At 42.8% G+C, this 23,211-nt stretch overlaps 1 protein-coding gene and 1 long non-coding RNA gene across 3 annotated transcripts in view; one reads left to right on the top strand and one right to left on the bottom strand.

Annotated features, from left to right (window-relative positions):
* Positions 1 to 548: 548 nt before the first annotated feature.
* On the bottom strand, positions 549 to 4,215 carry LOC105719124 (uncharacterized). The gene is made up of 4 exons (XR_001107903.2): positions 3,865 to 4,215; positions 3,622 to 3,734; positions 3,046 to 3,157; positions 549 to 1,805 (listed from the first exon to the last, which is right to left on the bottom strand). It is a non-coding gene; the product is annotated as an uncharacterized LOC105719124 (long non-coding RNA).
* A 378-nt stretch (positions 4,216 to 4,593) lies between these two features.
* CHD6 (chromodomain helicase DNA binding protein 6) overlaps positions 4,594 to 23,211 on the top strand; it is a 199,830-nt gene continuing 181,212 nt past the window's right edge. The window contains exon 1 of one of the 2 annotated variants that reach the window (XM_012455000.3): positions 4,594 to 4,686. The gene's annotated coding sequence lies outside the window, so the exon portion shown is untranslated. Of the gene's footprint in view, positions 4,687 to 16,515; positions 16,537 to 23,211 lie in introns of those variants that run through there. The other variant, XM_012455001.2, reaches the window with a different exon arrangement.

Genomic DNA, 23,211 nt, shown 5'->3' with positions numbered 1-23,211 from the left:
ATACTCAACTTGCCAAACTAACTTGTCCCCCAAACCTCTTTTTAGTGGAACACCTTATAGGACAGATAACTTAGGAAGAATGAAATGCTGCTTTAAAATTTTTTTGTATTTTTGACTCTTCCTTTCTAACCCATCCTCTTCCAAGTAGCTAGAGAGATATTTGTTAAACATAAACTTGATGATATCACATCCTTGATTTAAATCCTTAAATGATTCCTGTAAGATACATTTCAAACTCCTTCATGTAACATACAAGACTTGGCCAGGTGCTGTGGCTCACACCTGTAATCCCAGCACTTCGAGAGGCTGAGCTGGGTGGATCACCTGAGGTTGGGAGTTGGAGACCAGCCTGACCAACATGGGGAAACCCCGTCTCTACTAAAAATACAAAATTAGCTGGGCGTGGTGGCACATACCTGCAATCCCAGCTACTTGGGAGGCAGAGGCAGGAGAATCGCTTGAACCTGGGAGGCAGAGGTTGCGGCAAGCCAAGATCACACCATTGCACTCCAGCCTGAGCAACAGGAGCGAAACTCCATCTCAAAAAAAAAAAAAAAAACCAAGACTTTTTGTGATCTGGCCTTTGCCTTTTCTCTAGCCTCACCCTAACCATTTCCATGACCCTCTGCAGTGCTGAGAACTAACTCTATTTTCTCTAACCATCTCCACGACCCTCTGCAGTGCTGAGAACTAACTCTGTTTTCCCTAACCATCTCCATGACCCTCTGCAGTGCTGAGAACTAACTCTATTTTCTCTACCTCTACACATGCTATGCCCTCTTCCTGGAACACTTTCTACTTGCCACCTTGCCTGGCATTCTACTCAGATCTGAAGACCAGGCTCAGGTATCAGCTCATTCACTCTTATCCATACTTCAAGAAATGCCTACTATGTGCCACGCATTGCAATTGTGCTTGAGTTACAAATACAGTCCCTGCCCTGGAGTGACATGGAATCAAATGAAGTTAGACAAGTACTGTATCAGACACGGTATGCTAATGGCTGTAACAGACAACCTTCACATTTCAGTGACTTGACGTTGTGACATTTTATTTCTTGCTTACAGCACAATCCACTGCCAGTGAGCACAGAGGTTCTATGCCATGCAGTGAGCCACCATTGTCATTTTCTGGGGCCTCTGAGTCCTCCATTCGATATTTTTGCATCTGGCCAGGAACGAGGAAAGGAAAAGTTTTGAAGATCACAAGGGAGTTTTTAGGGGATGTCCAGAAATGGGATATATCTACCACTTCTGTCCAGATTTCATTATCCAGAGCTCAGTCACATGGGCCTACCTGATTACTGAGAAATTTAGTTTTGTTAAGAGCCTAGGAGGAAAATGAAATGGGCTGATGAAAACAGTTTTTTTTTTCCTGCTACAGATACATTAACAAGAATAATAAAGAAGTTCATGGCCGAATAGAGGAAACAGACAAGTCAACAGAGGCATGAAAGCAAGAGAGAACATAGACAGGTGGGATGCAACTCTTCCTTTGTGGAGTTCTAGAACTGCTAGAAATCCGTCTGTGGCTCCCTTCAGAGCTCCTAAGGATTGCTTTTCCGGGCCCTTTGGAAATGGGGCACATTATATGGTACAAAAATTTGTGCATCACTGGCATCACCCTTGTAGCATCAATCATCGTTCGTTCCAGCAGCTGCCGTGGCATCAAGCTCTGCGTGGGCACCATCTGACTTCACACAGCTGCACCCTGACAATGCTTTGCCTCGTGGTCCTGCCATGTGCCTCTTGCCAGGTTCCCTGTTGACACTGAGTTTTGGGACACTGCAGAAGCCCATTCGGCACCTATGCATGAACAACTGGTGTGAGTCTTTATCCAATGAGATGAGTGGGTGGATAGATTTCCTTCCCTTCCCCCTCCCATAGGCTATTCTGAGACTCATTCTACATGGCTTCTTGGAGGATAATCCCTTGAGCAGAAGCAATCAACCATACTTAGGCCAGATTAATAACCATCTTGGTATTGGCTCTTCCTTCCTCCCTACTTTACTCCTTTTGCTTCACTCCTGCCCTATAGAATCAGGCTCTGGTTCTGGAGACGCAGGCCAAGACACCGCCACGAATGGGTATAGCTAAAAGCAACTTAGCTGTCTCTGTTTCCCTTTTCCCTCCAGTTCCTCCCCACTGGTTCCTGCTGAAGTACCTTAGGTCAGACTCCACTAACTCCTCTCAGTTCTGTAGACCTCTCATTGGATAAGGTCAAGTCTGCCACTTCTCCTAAATGTAGTCCCCAGATCGTAGCTTTGCTTGTACCTGTCCCACTCATTTGTGAATCAGTCATATACTCCTATTGATTTCTTTTTTGGTGACTCAATATTGTGTCTCCGTGTATATCTAACTTCTTATGTGCTACCAACTTTTCTCAATGTTTAAGAACAGCAATTACTGACAAGTCTACCTTTTGTCTCCCTCCTGCTCCCACACCTCCCCAGGCTGCCTCTTGCATTGGTACATACATGTTGCTCTGTCTAGAGTCCCACTTCATTTATGTTATTTCAATTCTTGTAGGCAAAAGACTTTATTATGCAAAGGGAAGGCCATTTGACTCCCACATAGGACCCACCAAATTTATCTCTTGATATAATTCTGCTCCCAGCCTCTTTCAAGACCTGAGAGCGCATAGACCTGAGTCCCATGGGCACTGTTGAGAGCTTTGGAACCCTTGATTCTGGTGTCTGAGCTGGAGAGGCTGTGGCTACCAGCTGCCTGGTTCTGCCTCAGGTTCAACTTCAGCTCCTGAAGCAGCAGGTTCAGAAGGTCAAGCAGGCTGTCCCCAAGAGACAGCAGCAGGGGGGCAGCCCTCAGTATTTCTCACTCGCCAGCAGCTTGGCAAAATTAGATATCATAAGGATCTATGCATAACTCTCTTATCTCATCCTCAACTAGACTGTAAGCTCCTTGAGGGCAAAGATGTGATTTGTCTTGTTTAATGCTGCATCCCTTGTGTCTAGAACAATACCTGGAACATAGTTGGTGCTTAATAAATAACTGTGTAAGGGAGGAAGAAAGACGAGGAAAGAAAGACCTTGAGACATCTTGGCCAGCCTTGAGTCAAATGACAGAAATGCACACAGATGAGAGAGATGGGCAGCAGGGGGCTTCTGCTTCTGTTTTCAAGCTGGAGAAATCTCTTGTGTCTGCCAAGAAGTGAAGAGTGTTACTCAGAAGAGAGTTAGGGTCACAGGCTGAAAGCCATCAGAAAACAGGGATTTCAAAGAAGCTAAAAATATTCTCTCTCTGGGGGGGGGTACAGCAAGGCTCTGCTAAATCATTATCGTTGCCCCCAACACAGTCAAAATGTGCTTATCCTAAATGTATCCCACAAGCTGCTCTTAGAATCATCAGATTCAGATAATTTCTGCTTTAATTGAGGAAGAATGAGCCTGTACAGTCAGAATCCAACCAGTTTCGAGGAGAGCAGGTGACTGCCAAGGTCAGGGTGGGAGGGGGCAGTAATGGGATGCCATAAAGAGTATTCAGCCAGGCAAGGCAAACTCTCCATCACTCCTTTCTTAATTTAGGAATTTCCTAATTCCTAAACTCTGGTCTAATTCCCCTCCTTCTTCCATGTATTTTCTTTACAGCATTTATCACTACCTACCCCTTGTACTTGGTCTTTCGCCTGTTCCATGAAAGCAAGGGCTTTGTCTTGTTGACCGCAGTATTCACTGTTTTATATCAGTGTCTGGAATTTAGTGGGCACTCAAAGATTAGCTGCCAACGAACGAATTCGAGAGTGTAACAATTAGTTGAATCTCTGCCAAATACTGGGCCCTGTCCTTGAAGATGTTGCAAGGATGGTAAGGGCGACAGGCCAGAAAGTAAATGCACCATAGCTCCACACCTGATTTCACGGAGATCTATCCAAGGCGCTGCAGGATCCCCGGGGCTGGAAAACTCCCGGGTGTGCGGGGCCTTGGGAAGAAGCCCGTCAGGAGCCAGGAGTGCCAGGGAGCCGGGCTGAGCGGCAGGAGACGCGGCTGGAGGCTGCTCCTCGGTTCGCTTGGCCACTCAGCATCTTCTTTTCATGACCTGCGGGTCCCTCGCTTCTCCCTGCATCTTGCCTGCGTGACCTCGGCCACAGAGGAACCCCTGTGTCGCGGGACCCCAGCCACATCCTCTTCCACCCCCGGAGACGCCAGCCCCGAGTCTTCCAGATCCGAAGCCCGCCACCTGAGAGACCTCCACCTGAGGGCTGAACCCCCGCGGGCGCCCCTAGTCCCCGCCCCCTGCCTGCGAACTGCGACGTGCGGAACCCCACCCCGCCCCCTCGGCCCGCTGGACCCCGGACCCTCCCCGCCCCCGTGGCCGCGCCGCCAGTCCCGGGGGGGCGGGGCCGCGCGCAGTGGCGTCTCCAAGGCGGGGGGCGCGAGGCGGGGGGCGGGGCGGTCTCAGCGCCGGCCAATCAACGCCGCGATCACATCCATGCAAATACGAGCACAATGGAGCTAGCCCATCACTCGCCCCTGCAAGCAAGCTTGAAATGGGCTTCTACCTGAGCGGCAGCAGGGATGACCAATGGCTCAGTGTTTTGGATCGGCGAAGCCCAATAGTGCAGCAGGGAAGGCGGGCCCGAGCTGGGTTAGGGTGTCCTTGCAGGGTGTCTGAGCTAAACTTCACCAAATAATAGCTGTTTGTATTTTGGCTGCTGCAGGAGCCATTTTAGGTAAGTTCTTCTCTTAACTTTTTATTTTCCTCCCTGGCCTCGGCGGACCGGCCTTGTCCGCGGGTCCTCGGCCCCGCCCCGCCGGCCGGGCTAGTGTGCCCCTATGAATGGAGCCGGGATGAGGGGTTGCGGCGGCGCCCAGGCCCGGCCGGACTGGGGTCCGAGCGGGGCCGGCGGGCGAGCGGCCTGGCGGAGGGCAGGCAGCGGCCTGCGGCCTGGGAGAGGGTCGGCCTCTGCCGCGCCCGGCTCCTGCTCTCGCTCCAGCTTTCGCTGTGGCCGGGCGGCCGTCCTTGGGAGTGCGCCGCTGCGGGCCGCGCGCAGGGGCGGGAGTCCGGGTGAGACCCCGGCCGCGGGCCTGGCGGGCGGGGGCGGGGCGTGTGGAGGCCCCCTCGGGGCGGGCGCGGTGGGACCCCTGGGCCCGGCGACGCTGGGGCGGGGCGGGGGTGACCGCTATTCCCGCCGCCGCCCCCGCAGAGAAGTTGCTCTATTCGCGTCCTGCGTCTGTTTGCAGGGGTGGAGGAGGGTGGGCTGGTGCCAGGCTGCTGCTCCGGGAGGGGGCGGGGGCCCTGGCGCGGCCTCGGATCGCGCACCCCCTCCGCCCCCTTCTTACGCACTAGCGCGCACTCGCCCCGAAAATTGGAGCCCTGGAGGGGTCCCGCAACCCAGCTGCCAAGTTTTGAGCATTATTACATTGCATGTTTGAGCTTTAAAAAAAAAAAATCTGTCCTCTTCGGGGTATTTATTTTCTTCGCTGTTGAGAAGTAACGGAGTCCGTTGCGCCCAGATTTCCAGGGACCTGCCTGTCGGATGTGCAGAGGGTTGGCAGCTACTCGGGTTTTTTTTTTAAAGGCGTTATTAGGAAATCCCCTCACTAGTGAGATAATTGAAATTTGAGTTTGTTTGCAGCTTCAGTTTTATTTGATACAATTAAAAATGCATAAGCAGGCACTTTATGTTTGTGTACCTCAAGTATTCCTAGTTCAGTTATGACTAATGTGACTGTGGTTTCAGTCGTGTGGGATCTAATAAGGCAGTATAATTCAATTTTGAGCTTGTAGGCCCCTGTTCTCCAAATTAGGGTTTATGGACCATTAGTAATCTGGCCAAGATTTCTCATGAATCCTTGGCATCTCTAAGCATCTCTCTGGGGCTGTGTGCCTTATTTCTCACCCCTTGAAAACTCTTCCTTTCTGGTAGCAGATCCGCGAAACCGAAAATACACATTTTAAATATTTACAGTTTTCAAGATGTCTGAAATATTCCCTGAGATTTTATTATTGTTTCCCAGATGGTATATAACAGTACCGTCCCAATGGGCCCCAAATTTCTATGTACTTTATGGAAATATGTTTGTGGTGTTTTGGTGAAAAAACCCAGACAGACCACTGGGTTTTGCTCCTTAGGCTGATGTGAGCTGTGTGACTTACTGGGGGTCTGTCCCATTGATTTCATGGCATAGTAGAGTTTGACTGTAAGCCAAATTGGAAAATCAAGTTGGCATCCTCAGAGAGAGTTTTTGTGAACTTTGTGGCTGTCTGGCAACAGAAAGAAGATTTGAGATCTGTGTACGATAAAATGATTAGGCATGAATCCTCAAGTAACATGGTTTATGCCAAGCAGAGCAGGTGGTTTCATATAAGCAATGCATCATTATAACCAAAGGCCTTGGGAAAATGCGGAGTGGTAAGATTATTAATTTTGGAGTTCCTTCTGTTGTTCCAGGGCAGATTTCATAGATGAATTATAAGTTCTTTTGAATTTAAACTTTTTTCTTGATGAATGGGCGACTAAAAGCTAGCTTGCACACACCTTTCCCCACCTTTTTGTTAGCTTTGGAGTCTCTCTAATAGTAACTAGACTACAGTACTGTTCTTGGTGTAGTCTGGCCGTGGGCGAAGTAAATCTAGACCTGTTGTGAAATTGAGTTGTGTCTCAGTGTGGATCACAGTCTCCCTGGAGTCACGTTTTTTTATTCTGCAGTTATTTCTTTGCTTTTCACATTTAGCTCTTGTTATAAATATATTAAATATAGAACTGCCAACTCTTTCAATATGATCACTTTTACAACTTTTAAATATTCTATGTCTTTATAATTTGTATAATTTATTATTCGTGTAGTTGGAATTTCTCTGAACTCATCAGTGTATTACTTAAGGCAAACTACACAAGACATTGGAAGACAAGTTAGAAGTAAAGTGGGAGAAATACAACTAACTGCTGCATTTCTGGAAGATCCTTTGACAGTTACATTTTTGTATGTATTGATTTTTGTATAACTATTTCAAATACCAAAGAAAACCTGAAGCAGAATCATATCTCATTAGAAACCACATCTTACTTGCGATTTTGCTGTAACATTGCAGAAAACCTGTCAGAAACAACAGGCGGCCCTTGGGCTACTTTGTCTTGGAGAGCTCCTTGGTTTATAAAAAGTTTCAGAGAAATGTTTTGGTTTTCTTCGAAGTATGGCTTTGCCCCAAGCAGAGTTTGTGGTTATGTTTTCCCGTGTTGTACCATGAGGTTCCACAACGTCAGGCTTGATTCTCCCTGTAGGTGCCTGTGTTTTTCACCTTTCATGGAAAGACTTTAATTGGTAATTACTAAATGAGATCACTCATGGACCACCCATGTTCTAAATCTCTTTGAAGAAGTTTAAGGATTCAAAGATTCTACCTGCAAAAATATCTTTGGTATAGGAATGACAATAACAGTATATCCATATAAACTGAGGAGGCCGTACTCTCCCTCCCTCCTTCCCCTTTCTCCACCTGGTATAACAAGGCTTGAAATAGTTTTGTTTTTAATACATATTTAATGATTCTCTTATATTTCATTGCTCATGCAAAGCTTTAGTTTAATTCAAGTGAAAGGTGCGGTGAATTCCATAGGATTGCCTGTATTCTCCTGTACCAGGTTATTATATTGAAAACTCTTTGAAATACATAAAATGATAGCCAGAGCTTAGATACCTGTTCCCTAGAGAGTGTGTGTATGTGTGTGTATATATAATTTTTTTTTTTTTGCAATGGAATGTGACATACTTCTGAGGGGAGCAGAAAGAACTAGCATTGATTGAATACCTGGTGTTTGTCCAGTACTCAGCTAGATACTGGGGCTACAGAGATGAGAAAAATACCTTTGCTTTCATAGTCACTTCATGAGGTTGGGCTGCAGTTGAGAGAAATGAAGTAACTTATTAAAGGCCATAAAGCTAGTCAGTGATAGAGCTAGAATTTGAAGCCAGATCGTCGGTGTCCAAGACATGTCCTTTTCACCAACAGTTCTCTCTAAAGGTTTCTTTAAAAGCTCAAGTGTGCTGTTGTATTTTAGTGGTATGGTGTTAGGTTAGTTAACTAACACACCTTCCCTAAGTTCTTCTACACATGCATCCATTTTTACTTTTCCGTTTCAAGAATTTGTCACTGAAGAGGAGTGTTGGAATACACCGAGGATACCCTTTTCCCCCTTTGTCTCCATGGAGTAGGAGTAGTCTTCCTGGGCAGTTTGGAGTTCAGGTGTACCCTGGTACAGTAATAACCATGAAGTGCAGAGGGAGAATGCAGTTACTTTTTCCTTGCCAAAATGTTCTTTTCTTTGGTTCCTGTTGTGGAGGCGTTGATACCCTCATGAGAAATTCTGTTACTTCCATAAAAGTCCTGAAGGTAGTAAAATTGAGTTATTTTAAAATATCCGTGCTTGTCCCTGTTGCTGAACTAAATCATCAGCATAAAATCCAAAGAAAAACGTTTTATTTTTCCCTATAGTACCTGTATTTGTTAGTTTTTACAGTCAGTAAATAGTAATTCTGTATATTCTCTTACGTTATTCATTATGTTGTTTGCCATCACTGTTCTATTTTGCAACCTTTAGAATTTGTAATGGGTGTATATGATATAACTTAAATAGCTCCTCTTTTGAAGAATCAGGATTTTTTTTTTTTTTTTTTGAGACAGAGTTTCACTCTTGTTACCCAGGCTGGAGTGCAATGGCGGGATCTCGGCTCACCGCAACCTCCGCCTCCTGGGTTCAGGCAATCCTCCTGCCTCAGCCTCCTGAGTAGCTGGGATTACAGGCACGCACCACCATGCCCAGCTAATTTTTTGTATTTTTAGTAGAGACAGGGTTTCACCATGTTGACCAGGATGGTCTCGATCTCTTGACCTCGTGATCCACCCACCTCGGCCTCCCAAAGTGCTGGGATTACAGGCGTAAGCCACTGCTCCTGGCCCAGGATTTTTTTTTAATTGATGAATGTTTTTTCTTTATAGTCATAATGAAGTACTTATTTTAGCAAGGAACAAACGTGAGTTTTCAACGGACTCCCATGGTGCTTTTGTTAGCTATTTCAAAAGAACTTAATATACTATTCGAACATTTCAGGACACTAGGAAGTAGAATTGTGAGATAACTTAAGGACAGGAATCCAAACATATGTAGAAAGTGATGGATACATCTTTGAATTTTCTAAATAAGTTAAGAGAGATTTCCATTTTTTTTTTTACCCATTTATTTATTTATTTTTGAGACAGAGCCTTGCTCTTTCACCCAGGCTGGAGTACGATGGCATGATCTCGACTCACTGCAACCTCCACCTCCCAGGTTCAAGAGATTCTTCTGCCTCAGCCTCCTGAGTAGCTGCGATGACAGGCATATGCCACCACGCTAGGCTAATTTTTGTATTTTTTAAGTAGAAATAGGGTTTCACCATCTTGGCTGGGCTGGTCCCAAACTCCTGACCTTGTGATCCGTGCGCCTCGGCCTCCCAAAGTGCTGGGATTAGAGGCGTGAGCCACCGCTCCCAGCCTTTTTACCCCTTTATTAAGGATACTTGTAAGGGATAGTCGCTGATCTCATTTTATGGATCAAATATGTTATTCTTTATCAAGTAGCTAAATTTTTAATATATTTTGGCTTTTCTTATATACTATGTGACCAAGATATTTTGTTTTTGGAATCTTTTTTTTTTTTTAATTCTAAGATTGTCTTTATGTAAAAGCCTGGCTTCAGGTTAAAAGTTCCAACTACTGTGTTAACAGAGATCTTTAGTTCCTACCTAGTTAGGTTTAGGCTTTTTATCCTGCAGTTCGTGGACCCCTAGCAAGTCTTTGGCTGGTGTGTGAACGCCCCAAAATAGTATGCAAATTTTTGTTTGCATCTGCATATTTTATAGGCAGACAGTCCATTGCTTTTTATGATTTTCAAACAGATCTGTGACTCTTGTACCCCTACCCCCATACCTTTTCACCAGCATACAAAAAAATACTAAGGGTCATTAATTTAGGTAATTCTAGAACAACTGCTTTGCATGAACAAAATCTTCTGCCTGGATGCTGACTTCTTTGGACCTTTTTTGCCCTTTAGCAAGTTCTGCGGTCTCACCCTTGGTCAGTTGGCCTGGGTTTGGGGAAGAAATGCATCCCTCTGGCAGCATCTAGGCATTCTCTGCCGTTATCTCCCGAATTCTTCCCTCCCTGTGATCACATGGAAGCTGTCCCTTGCCCTTGCCGCCTGATAGAGTTAAAGTTTGAAATGGGAGGCATGGGCCTCTTAGAGGGATCTCGGCCTCTCATTTTCACCCATCTGCCTCTGCAGATGGGACCAGAGGGGTGGCCATGGCAAATGTGCCTGACATTTTCTTGCTTTGAATACTACTTCCTACTAATTCTACTGTTGTTTCATTCAATCTGTTAGGAGGAAAAGGGTTTTTCTTTCTTACATTGAAGAAGAATAATTGAAAGACTCCCTCCATTTTTATATTCCCCAGACTTTTATGAAATGCTTTGCAACTTCCATTAGTGCTAATTTTTAGTGGAGTTCTTCCTTAAAATAATGTGTAGTTGAACATAAAAGCTTATTTTTAGATTGCGAAAAGTTTTACAGAGAACATGCATATAAAACCAGGTGTTACTATATAAAAAAGGATTTCATATTAAAGTTATCAGAGCCTTATTATTTACTTAATAAGTCAAGCAAATTTCTAAAACAATATTAAAGTAACAGTATTTATTCTAATTCTAATTCTTAGAAAAAATTCTAAGTACTATTCTAATTCTTAGAAAAAATTCTAAGAATAACTCTAGAAAGTGGTCAAACTTAAGTTATTCTGGAGATTTTTTTTTTTTTCAGGCCAGACCAGAAGCTGAATAGAAGAAGAATCAGTTTATTTCATTTAATAAGAGATAATAATCATTAGATTAGGGAAAATATCTAAGCTTTAGGCTGATAGTGAAGGGCATTGACTTCTTTAAGAAAATTGTTTGGTTTATTCCTTCTTTAAGTGTATATGAGTAAAGAAATATACCTGGACTCTACTTTGGGTCCAAGAAAAACCATCAGTATTCTAAGAAATACTTTGAAGGATTTTGTCTGGTAAGCTAGTTCTAGATCATAGATTTTATTTACAGAAAGAATTTTACATAATTTAACACAGAGACTTTATTATTGCTCATTGTGTATTTTGGGCTTAGCAATTCTCGCACTGTTGGCAGTCTAAATTCAACTATGGGCTTGTATGAAAAAGTTAAGCCATCATTATTGTTGATCACCTGATAGAATCAGATCACATTATCAGTGTTGACACCATTAGATTGCTTCTTTAAGCAAACCTGGTATAATATCACTTAAGGGATTTAGGGGTATTTTGCTTAATGGAATTAACAGTTTTGCCTTGAGTTGTAAAAATGCATTGAGGAAATGATAGAGGATATGAAAGAGGTCATTAATGACCAGCTCCAGAAAGATAATTGTAAAAATGTAAAATAAGATCTTGTGGCTTAGGTTACTGAAAGTAATCTATAGATTCCTGCAGGTCTGCATACCTCTCTGACAAGGTGAGTACAGAACTTGCAAAGAAGCATGTAGATGCTTTTATAGCAGATGGTTAGAAAAATGGTTTGTCTGTTAAACTTAATAATAAAAAACATTAGTTTATAATTGTAGTCCTTTTTAATGTATTTTTTTTATCCTGGAAATTCATTTTTTGGTGTTTCATGGAAGTCTTGGCCATAGATTGGGAAAGAGCAAAAACAAAAACTAGTTCTTTACCATAGAGAGCACTAATCAAAGTGTGGGGAAACTTCAGCATTACCTGGGTGCATGTTAGAAATGCAAGTTTTGCTGGGCACTGTGGCCCACGCCTGTAATCCCAGCACTTTGGGAGGCCAAGGCGGGTGCGTCATCTGAGGTCATGACTTCAAGACCAGCCTGGCCAACATGGTGAAACCCCATCTCTACTAAAAATACAAAAATTAGCCAGGCTTAGTGGTGTGTGCCTGTAATCCCAGCTACTGGGGAGGCTGAGGCATGAGAATCGCTTGAACTTGAGAGATGGAGGTTGCAGTGAACTGAGATCACACCATTGCACTCCAGCCTGGGCTACATAATGAGACTGTGTCTCAAAAAAAAAAAAAAAAAATTCAAGTTTTGGGGTCCCATTCCAGACCTACTGAAATAGACCACCTGGGGTACCCAGGAATCTGTGTTTTAACAAGCTGTGCTGATGATTTTATGCACGTCGTAGTTTGAGAACCGTTGTTCTAGATCAGCACTGTTCAGCAGAACCTTCCGTTACGATGGAAATCTTCACTATGCATGGGAACTACTGGCCACTTACGGTTTTCAAACCCTTAAGATGTGGCTAGTATGACTGAGGATGAGAATTTTACATTTTATTTAATATTAGCATGAATTTAAATAACCACACATGGCCATTGGTACCAGCATTGAACAGCACAGCTCTAGGCCCTTTAGCATCTCTACCCTCTTTGAAGCAAAGGTGGATTTTTTTCTGTGTCTATAAAGGAAAATATAATAGGAAACAAGATTGTCCTTTAACCTAAAATGACTCTGAGCAAGCCGTATAATTACATTTGACAGTTATTTACCTATTTATATTTTCCTATTTATTTTTATCTAAAAGTTGATTTGAATGTTCAGAAAATAGTAAGATCAGAGAATAAATTTAGATGTGTCTTGTAAGGCTTTACAAACAGCAAGGTAGCTGTTCCAGTGAGGCCTTATGACCCTTCCTGTCTATGACTAACATGCATGATGTCTTTCAACATGACTTTTGAAGCTTTTTTCTTTTATACTAAGATTTAAGATAGGCAGCTTTTAGGTATAACACTGTAGTGCTCCTGTTCTCAATAAAAACTACTGGCTATAGGGGTTCCCATTACTTTAGACCAGTAATGGATATTTTTACCATACAAAGTATTTCAGGTTTATCTCTCAATTAACTTTATAAAGGGAATCTTGTTTTTTTAGTAACATTTACCAAGCTTTCCTTGAAAGACTTAAGTCTTATCTTCTGCCCCCTTTCCAATATATTTAAAAATTGATTTGTTAATAGAAGCAATTTCTTTGGTTCATTCGAGGTTACATATGCTTCTCCATCTCCTCTCTCCATTTATTTGTAAATGAGGAATAAACTTTTAAACTCCTAAAAATCAATGATAAGATTGATTAGTATATTGACCGAGATCTATTGCAAAATTGAAAATTACGTTGTGATTGACAAGTAGAAGGAAATTACTGTAGAAGTAAACACAGGCCGGGCACCAGTGGCTCACCCCTGTAATCCCAACACTTTGGGAGTCCATGGGTGGGCGGATCGCTTGATGTCAGGAGTTCAAGACCAGCCTGGCCAATATGGTGAAACTGCAACTCTACCTAAAATACAAAAATTAGCCAGGCATGGTGGCAGACTCTGTAATCCCAGCAACTTGGGAGGCTGAGGCAGGAGAATCGCTTGAACCCAGGAGGTGGAGGTTGTCTAGCATTGGTGACAGAGCAAGACTCTATCTCAAAAAAAAAGTAAACACAAATCCACATGTAGAATTGTAGCTTTAAAAATGCTGTTCAGCCATAACAAAGTGAGTCTAATCATACAGCAGTTTTATTAGATATATTTACTAGGTTTTAGGTTTTCAAGCAGGAAATTGTTAGTCATTTAGGCAGCGACTCTTGAAGCATGAGAGACAGTAACGGGTGTCCCATGTGGTTTTTAGACTCATAGAGCATTAGAATTGAAAGGTTCCTTAAAAATCATGGATAGGGCTGCCAGCATAGCAAAATTTATAATGCAGCATTGTCTGTTTTGTTTATAGCGTGAGTTAATGCCGTATTGTCTCTCGTTAGTGTTCATTACAGATCACCACTGTTTTCTCATTAATTCTATTGTAAGGATGGTTGTATACTCACAAAACAGTGAATGGTGGTAGGTTGTCTGGGCGGGTGCTTCTGTTTGACACAAGTGTCACTGATTAGGGGGCTTAACATTTTGTAACTTGCTGCTTTGGGCTTTTTTTCCTGACTTTCTTCGAAGAATGTCAAGTTCTAGATCTCTGGGCATGTATTTTTGTTTGTTTGTTTGTTTTATAGAAACTGGATCTCTTATGTTACCCAGGCCAGACTCATGGGCTCAAATGATTCTCCTGCCTCAGCCTCCTGAGTAGCTGGGACTACAGACATGCCACTGCTCTCTGGGCATGTATTTGAATTACTGCTGTAGGATTTTAAAGAATTGGAAAGCCCAGTGTGTTGGAATTTAGATCTGATAGTTTGACAGATCCTAAGCTTAAAAGGTTTGGAGATTCCTTGCTTCAAGTTTGTTCCCATCACTGCCACTGGGTCCTTGGAATGCTGTATGAGATGTTACTAAAAGATTGTGATTTCATAAGCTACACACAAAATAACCATACTCTGTCCATTTTTATCTGCACTTTGCATCTGCAGCATTTCATGTAGTAGAGCTCTCCCTGCATGTTCTTGACTGTGTTGCATGTTTACTCTTGAACTAAGCTTTGTTGTTATTAGTGTGGTTGTGGCAAATTTAAGTGTTACCAGGTTTTACACAGGTCAGCATCATTACTAGAGTCTCTGAAAGCAAAGCTTCTTTCTGGCTTCTTGGGATTGCAGAAGAATAGAGTTAGAAGGTATTTCTGAAGACATCTATCCATTTTCATTATGCGTAATGGAATGGGGTCCTGGTCATGTAAATATTTGTGAAGTCACAGAGCTGATCGGTGGCCAAGACTTGATTAGAATTCAATTCTCATTTTGCTATATAGGACTTTTCCCTTAACTTCCAAGGGTTACGGTCCTGAAAACCCGCATGGGAGAATTTCCCTTAAGAATTTATGCCGAGGCGGGTGGATCACGAGGTCGAGAGATCGAGACCATCCTGGTCAACATTGTGAAACCCCGTCTCTACTAATACAAAAAAATTAGCTGGGCACGGTGGCGCATGCCTGTAATCCCAGCTACTCAGGAGGCTGAGGCAGGAGAATTGCCTGAACCCAGGAGGCGGAGGTTGCGGTGGGCCGAGATCGCGCCATTGCACTCCAGCCTGGGTAACACGAGCGAGACTCCGTCTCAAAGAATTTATGGGGAAATATGAGACAGGTGTGCTCTGAGCTTGGGCGTGAACGTGTGAAAGTCTTCATAATTTTTTTAATGTTTTCTAAAATAATAAAGATAATGAACTGTTACATGTCTTAAATTAGTAAGAGTGGGTATTTTAATAGCTCTTGTTTACTAGAAACGTTTTGGCATGTCCCTCTCTCATATCATGGTAAAATGCTTTGTTGTACTATTTTGGTAAATCTTATTTACTATTTTTTGCTTAATGGAAACTTTTTGGCATGTCCCTCCCTTATATCATGGTAAAAATGCTTGTAAATTAACCTTTGCTTTATTTGTAAATAATGTGCATAAGATTTTTTTCATGTGTTTAGCTATTCAGTGTTATGACTTAGGGTTATTAGGATAGATTTTTTTTCCCTGGATCCCTCAATAATCATGATAATAATAGCTGTCAATCACTAAGTGCTTACTGTGTGCCAGGTATGGTGCTAGACTCTTTCATGGTGTGGTCATTAGCACTTTTCACCAGTATTCTGGTTCTCTTTCTTTCTTTTTTTTTTTTTTTTTTGAGATGGAGTTTCGCTCTTGTTACCCAGGCTGGAGTGCAATGGCGCGATCTCGGCTCACCGCAACCTCCGCCTCCTGGGTTCAGGCAATTCTCCTGCCTCAGCCTCCTGAGTAGCTGGGATTACAGGCACGCACCACCGTGCCCAGCTAATTTTTTGTATTAGTAGAGACGGGGTTTCACCATGTTGACCAGGATGGTCTTGATCTCTTGACCTCGTGATCCACCCGCCTCGGCCTCCCAAAGTGCTGGGATTACAGGCTTGAGCCACCGCGCCCGGCCTGGTTCTCTTTCTTAAGGACACATGGTAGGGTTGCATTCTCTCTTACACCTTGAAATTGGGTATGGCTGTGTAACTTGCTTTGGATATTGACATTTCAGTGGAAGTGATGTGTGTCCGTTGTAGGCAGATACCTTTTCTTTTGAAAGAAATATGTAATGGTTGCGTAGTGTAAGCAAGTAAACCTTTGCTTTAAAGCCCTGAGCTTTTTTATTCAGTTTTCTTCCCCCACCCCCCCCCCCCCCCCGTGGAATGGTCTAAGTTTGTACTGTTTCCCATGCTCATCGTTTTCTGCCCCTCCCTATTGGCCCATCTAGATATTTTCCTTCCTTAAGACTTGAGAGCAAGACCCTTGTCTTCCTGGAGGCTTCCTTTTCCATATTAGCCTGAAGCTGTCTCCCCACAGCACTTTTTGAGTTAGATTTTCTCTCTATAACTAATTTGGCATTTCATATTGAATTGCCTTTGTCTTTTGTTGTATTGTTATTCATTTTTCCATAGGTATGTGATGCCCATTTATTTAGTAAACAGTTAATTGAACATTTATTGTGTTTCAGCCATTCATATGCCCTGGGAACTTGGTAAATGCATGTGGCCTCTCCTTTTTTGGAATGCACTTTGTGTTGGAAGAGACAGAAAGGTAAACTGCCACTACAAGCATCATGATCAATGTCAGATTAGAGTTATGTCCAAATTTTGTTAAGACTCAAGAAGGGGGATCTACCATTAAGCCAGGGGAGTTTTGAAACTCCCAGGCTTTTGAAAGGAAGGACCTTTTAAACTGGTACTTGAAAATTGATTCAGAGTTTGATAGTAAGAGACTGAGATTAGTGTTCATGAGTTTGGAGAGCCTTTTATGCATAAGAAATATCTTGCCAGGGGCACAGAGGCAAATGGTAAGTTCATTATGGCTGGAGTATGGCAGAGAGCTGTGGAGTACTGGTAGGTGAGGGGCTGGAGGAGTGGTAGGTTGGAGATGTTGAGAAAGGCTTTGAAGATCATAGTCAGTTGTTTGGATTTGTGTTGGCAGTGAGGAGTCATCAGAGGTTTTAATGCAGGAGAGTGGCTTGTGCTCTACACTCAGGCATCAGAGGTTGGTTCCCAGCAGTGGTGCTCAAACTTAGTTGTGTATAAGAATTACCTGAGGAGCTTATAAAAATACCAGCGCCCAGGCTACACACAGTAAAATCAGATTCTCTGAAGGAGAGACCCAGATATTGGATTTTTGGTAATTTCCCAGGTGATTCCAGTGTGTATCTGAATTTGAGAACTACTCTTTAGGAGGGGCCTGATGGAGTAATAAATGCAGAGGCTATTGCAGTGGCCTGGCTAGGAGGTAAGTCTTTGAATTGAGGCATTAGGAGCTGGGGCAAGGTGAGACAGTCAACCATTATTCTTTTCTGTCAGTATTCTAAATGTTTGTCTTTTCTGACAAAATTGCAAGGCTCCTTCTTTCTACCTTGAATTCCTCATAGAGATTTGCACATAGTAGGTTCTCAAAAATGATTTGCCCTCATTAAAGTCAGTTTTTCTTTGGTCAAGTATTCATACTTGAGTACTTTGGACATGTTAATTTCACTTATTTCCTTTCTATTGTTAAATAGAATCTTCTTTAGGAATGAGAGTAGATAGAGATGAATTTCTTTCTTTCTTTTTTTTTTTTTCTTTTTAGATGGAGTCTCACTCTTGTAGCCCACCCTGGGCTACAAGATTGTGCAGTGGCACGATCTCGGCTCTCTGCAACCTCTGTCTCCTGGGTTCAAGCGATTCTTCTGTCTCAGCTTCCCTAGTAGCTGGGATTACAGGCGCCTGCCACCACGCCTGGCTAATTTTTTGTATTTTTAGTAGAGACGAGGTTTCACCATGTTGGCCAGCTGGTCTTGAACTCCTAACCACAGGTGATCTGCCCGCCTTGGCTTCCCAAAGTGCTGGGATTACAGGCGTGAGTCACCGCGCCTGGCCGACTTTTTTTTGTCAATTTTACTATCTAATAGTTCTGATTAAAGTTAAAATTCACTAGTTAAAACAATAAGTCTTACACAGTAAGTCTTGCATATGGTTTATCCATACTGTTTCTCTATATTAGCACAAATAAGTAAATTTGCCATTAACCCTTGGCATTTGTGTAAAACTCCTTAGTACTAATAAACCCTTTAAAATAAAAGGGTACTTTTATTTTACTTTTAAGATAAAGTATCCAACAACATATGGAAGGTTTATCTTAAAAATAACACCTAACTTCTGTTAATTTATGTAATAACTCAGGAACTCAGTGTGATACAGAGGCTGACTTGGCTTGTGCACTTGAAATTCAGTTTCTCTTTGGCAAATAAATTCATTTATTTGTGAATGGGGATAGTATTAAAGAATGTTTTGAGGCATTTTTTTTTCTTTTTATTTTATTTTTTTCGTTTTGAGGCATTTTTGAGTCAACTCTTTGTTCTCCATTGTAATGGCGGGGAGTTGGAACCTGTAGAAATCAAAAACACTTTTTATACTTAAAGGATTTATACTACCTCATGTTGTATCTTGAAAAGTATCAAACCTACAGACAGGTATGAGAACAGTACCATAAACACCCGTCTCCCCTTTACCCAGAACCACTTGTTATTAATATTTTGCCAAGTTTGCTTTATAACTTTATGACTCTCTATATATGTGCTTTTTTTTTTTTTTGGCAATACCATCTCAGAGGTATTTGGAGACACTGTAATGCTTCACCCTTAAATTCATATTTATCCTAAGGAAAAAGATATTCTCTTTTTATCCTAAGGAAAAAGATATAGAATAATCACAGTGTAATTATATCACTCAGGAAACTTGACGTAAAACCCAATATGGAGTCCTTTGTAAAATTTTCCCATGAAAATGTTACTTGTAGCCTCCCCACCTGACACGCCCTGGCTCCCATTAGGATCCAGTTAAGGATCCTGCATTGTATTATGTTGTCATGTGCCTGTACCTTTCTGTATCAATTAGTTTGACCTGATAGTCTGAAGATTCCAGAAATGGAAATGAAAACACCCAGCTTCCTGAGCCTTCTTCCCTGCTTACCTTTTTCTGTGCTTCCCACCACAGGTGGGGAATTGGCCTTCTTAGAGAAGATGGGTGGCAGAATTCTAAAGTGGAACCTCACATCCAGTGCAGACTTGTTTGTTCCCATCTTCCTCAGACTCAGAGAGGCTTTATCTGGACAGTTGTTTTCCGTTTTAGGATTAAGGGCATTTGAGTCACTTACATGCTTAGTTAAGAAAATGTGATGGTGTTAATGAGACTTTAGGAAATGATTTTCATAGCCAGCTCTAAGACATCTGCAACATTAAGAGTCAGGAGTCTTCTGCTATTTCTTGAGGACCACTCACTGATTTTCATGACTGGTCATTATATAGTTCCTGGGGTTTTAATTTTTTAAAAAACTATTAAGGACTCCTCTAATCTTTAAATATTCCTCAGTCATATGTTATTGGTCTTTTGCCCTTCTGGTTTTATACTCCTTCCTGGGCAGGCTATTCTTTCTTGTTGTTTCAACTTTTGATGACTCTGAATTCTATTTTTCCATCCCCACCCTCTCCTGTGATCCAAACCTTTATTTCCAGCCGCACAATCAGCAGCTCCACCTGCCTGTCCCAGTGCAAAATGGAACTCAGCATCTTTTTGCGTAAACCTGAGCACTGGTTGGATTGTTAAGCATGGGATGAGAATGAGATATTTAACCAGGGGCCTAGGAACATGAAGATCACTTTCTTCACCAGCACCTGTTCACACACACACACACACACACACACACACACACACACACACACACACAGACGGTAATAGGTGAACCTAGGGTAAGGCCTTGCTAACTGTGTCGTTTCCAGCTGGATGTAGAATATGTAGAATCTTGGGAGTTAGACCTCATGAAATGAATTATTTTAATTCAGCTTTTCTCTCAACCTTAATGCCTTGAAATGAAGCATGCCAAAGAGTCTGCTAGCTCTCCTTGCACAAGGAATTTATCTTAGGCTCACTTCTAACTGCTGAAACTAAAGTTTTGTAATCTTGTGACCATAACTCACAATGATAAAAGCACTATATTGTGCCTAGTATATACACATATGTGTATATGTATGCATTGTTAAATCAAAGTTGTTTTTTTTTCCTGAGATGGAGTCTCACTCCATTGCCCAGGCTGGGATGCAGTGGTGCGATTTGGCTCACTGCAACCTCTGCCTCCCAGGTTCAAATGATTTTCCTGCTTCAGCCTCCTGAGTAGCTGGGACTACAGGCGTTTACCACCTACCCAGCTAATTTTTATATTTTTGGTAAAGATGGGGTTTCACCGTGTTGGCCAGGCTGGTCTTGAACTCCTGACTTCAAGTGATCCATCCACCTTGGCCTCCTAAAGTGCTGCAATTACAGGCGTGAGGCACCACGCCTGTATAATTCGAAGATTTTAATACTCAGTATTTACTCTCACCACTTGTGGTGCACTCGATTTTCTGTTCTCTAATCTTTTAAAAATGGTTTTGGTCAGGCACAGTGGCTCATGCCTGTAATCCTAGCACTTTGGGAGGCTGAGGCAGGCAGATCGCCTGAGCCCAGGAGTCCGAGACCAGCCTGGTCAACATAGTGAGACTCTATCTACAAAAAATTTTTAAAAATTAGCCAGATGTGGTGACGTGCACCTGTAGACCCTGCTACTTGGGGGACAAGGTAGGAGGATTGCCCATGATCATGCCACTGTACTCCAGCTTGGGCAACAAAGTGAGACCCTATCTCCAAAAAAAAAAGTTTTGTTGAAATATAATTTACATGCCATAAAATTGTCCTTTTAAAATTCTATATTTTTTTAATCCAAAAATAAATGCTGGTGGTGACCCACTGACTTGTAAAAGCGTGACAGTGGGAGGAGCAGTGCAGAGGCACAGCTGGTCTAGAGACTGTCCACCAAGGAGGCAAGAAAGGCAGGCCAGTACCCAGTCTTGAACCACTGTGCTCACTGCAGTCACTGGACTGCGTTTCGTTAAACACCCTTAAACCTGAGCAAACTTGCAGTTTTACTCTTTTGTGTGAGATGAAAGCCAGGGTAAGCCCACAGGTAAAACTGCTCTGGTGGTCAACCAAAGGGCTTGCCTCATAGGAAGGTGAAATGGGCACCTTCCTTTTGTGATTTGTGGTGCCAGCATCCCCTCTCCTCCTTGAAAGGAAGAAAGAGAGAGGGAGAGGAGAGGGTAGAAGAAAGTGTTGTCTCATTAGACGGTAGAGCCTGTAATTCTTGCAATTCATATTACTCTATTAAACTGAGTTTATTCATGAGACTATTTGAGAGAGTGACTGTAGGGACATGGGTATTTGATCATTTTGCTGTCATGAATCTGCTGACTAAAAGGAGATAGAGCACCAAGGAAATGAAATAGGAAACAACCAAGTTTTCATTAGAAGAATGGAAGAGGAGAGGGACTAAAGAATGCAGGGTAGCTTTGCTTTGTTGGGGTGTGTTTGTGGCCAGAGGGAGGCCCTGCCTGGCGAGGGGGAATCAGCTGTGCAAGCAAAGAAACCAGTGGTGGAGAGGCTCAGAGAAGAGATTTGATGCCAGTGCCAGGTAGGGCAGAAATATGGTAGGACCAAATAAAACGGAAGGATCCCTGTCCCATCTTAGAGCAGTGAAATAATTAGAGCAGACGTTTATTGAGTGCTCATGATATGCCAGACACTGTATCATCTCATTTAATCTTTTAACACCACATGAAATTTTAGGTTCTGTTATTACCCCCATTTTACCAATGAGGAAACTGAGGCACAGGAAGGTAAAGTAACTTGTTGGGGGTTGCTCAGTTACTTGTCTGACATTTATATAAATGCGAGGCATTAAAGAGCTTGCCTTGAAGTGAGTGAACCCACTGCTTCTGGGACCATATCTGCTATACCATAAGCTTCAGGAGCATACGTTTCCTGGCAGATCCCATAATCTTCATTTGAGTCATTTAGTTGCCAGGTTGCTACCCTGAAGTTCAGTCTTAGAGGCTGGTGACCATAATACTAAAAATAACATTGTCCTAGAGAATATTTATAGTTTTTTCACTCCCTCTTCGTAAGTACAGACTGTGCCTTATCTGGGAAATACCACTTATTTTGGGACTCTAGAGTTGGGCATAGAAATGATAGGGCATGTCCAGTGGTAGTCATGTTTCAAGTCAGTTCAACAGATATTTGCGTGCATCTAAAGAGCCCTGCCATGTGCTGGGTGCTAGAATGGCAAATATGATCACAGGGGAAATAATAAAAGGAACATAGAAGGAGGGTTAGGTGGTTAGGAAAAACTTTCCAGGAGAGTTAACATCTGAGTTGGGTTTTGAAGGATGAATAGGAGTTTGTCAGGCAGGTAACAGTCACAGAAAGATTAAGTGAAAATTGTCGGAAATAGGGGCAGAGGTTTTCTTCTGATTTTATTGCCAGTATGTCTAGATTTTTGATGTGATAGAAAGAGCCTCCAGTTGTAAAATTCCACTTTTTTCCCCTAGTGACTTGAAATGCCATTGGGATGCTATGCCTCAGCAGTGGGGCTGGATAAGTAGGAATTATGTTTCCAGCCAGTCTAGGGAGGGGCGAATGCTGCCCCTGTAGCACCTGTAGGCGCACTGCAACTCTGGGCAGAAGCAAGTTTCTTGCTTGTGTGAGGTGACGGTGGTGGTTAGCCTAACTCCAACCCAAAACTTTAACTGCAATTGCTTGACTAGGTTTTTTCTTCCCTTGTATGAAAATACTGTAGTTGGCCGGGCGCGGTGGCTCACGCCTGTAATCCCAGCACTTTGGGAGGCCGAGGCGGGTGGATCACGAGGTCGAGAGATCGAGACCATCCTGGTCAACATTGTGAAACCCCGTCTCTATTAATACAAAAAAATTAGCTGGGCACAGTGGCGCGTGCCTGTAATCCCAGCTACTCAGGAGGCTGAGGCAGGAGAATTGCCTGAACCCAGGAGGCGGAGGTTGCGGTGAGCCGAGATCGCGCCATTGCACTCCAGCCTGGGTAACAAGAGCGAGACTCCGTCTCAAAAAAAAAAAAAAAAAAAAAGAAAATACTGTAGTTGATTGTTGTTATTTATAAAGCATTTAGGCATTCAGTCACAAGTGTTTATTGAGCACTGATGTTTGGATGGGGATGGGGCAGATGAGGACCGTATATAGAACTTGGGTTTTTGAAATACAACATACATTTCAGTAAAGGGTACTAATCTCAAGCGTACTGCTTAGTGGACTTTTACATGTGTATGTATCTGTGTAACCGCCACCCTCAGATCAACATAGAGACTGTTGCACCACCTCATAAGGTTCT

The sequence above is a fragment of the Aotus nancymaae genome, unplaced genomic scaffold (genome assembly GCF_030222135.1).
Source record: "Aotus nancymaae isolate 86718 unplaced genomic scaffold, 86718_ANA_hifiasm-v0.15.2.pri h1tg000029l, whole genome shotgun sequence".
NCBI lineage: Eukaryota > Metazoa > Chordata > Mammalia > Primates > Aotidae > Aotus > Aotus nancymaae.
Note: the sequence above shows the minus strand (reverse complement) of the source record. Positions and strands in the feature narration are given on the sequence as shown.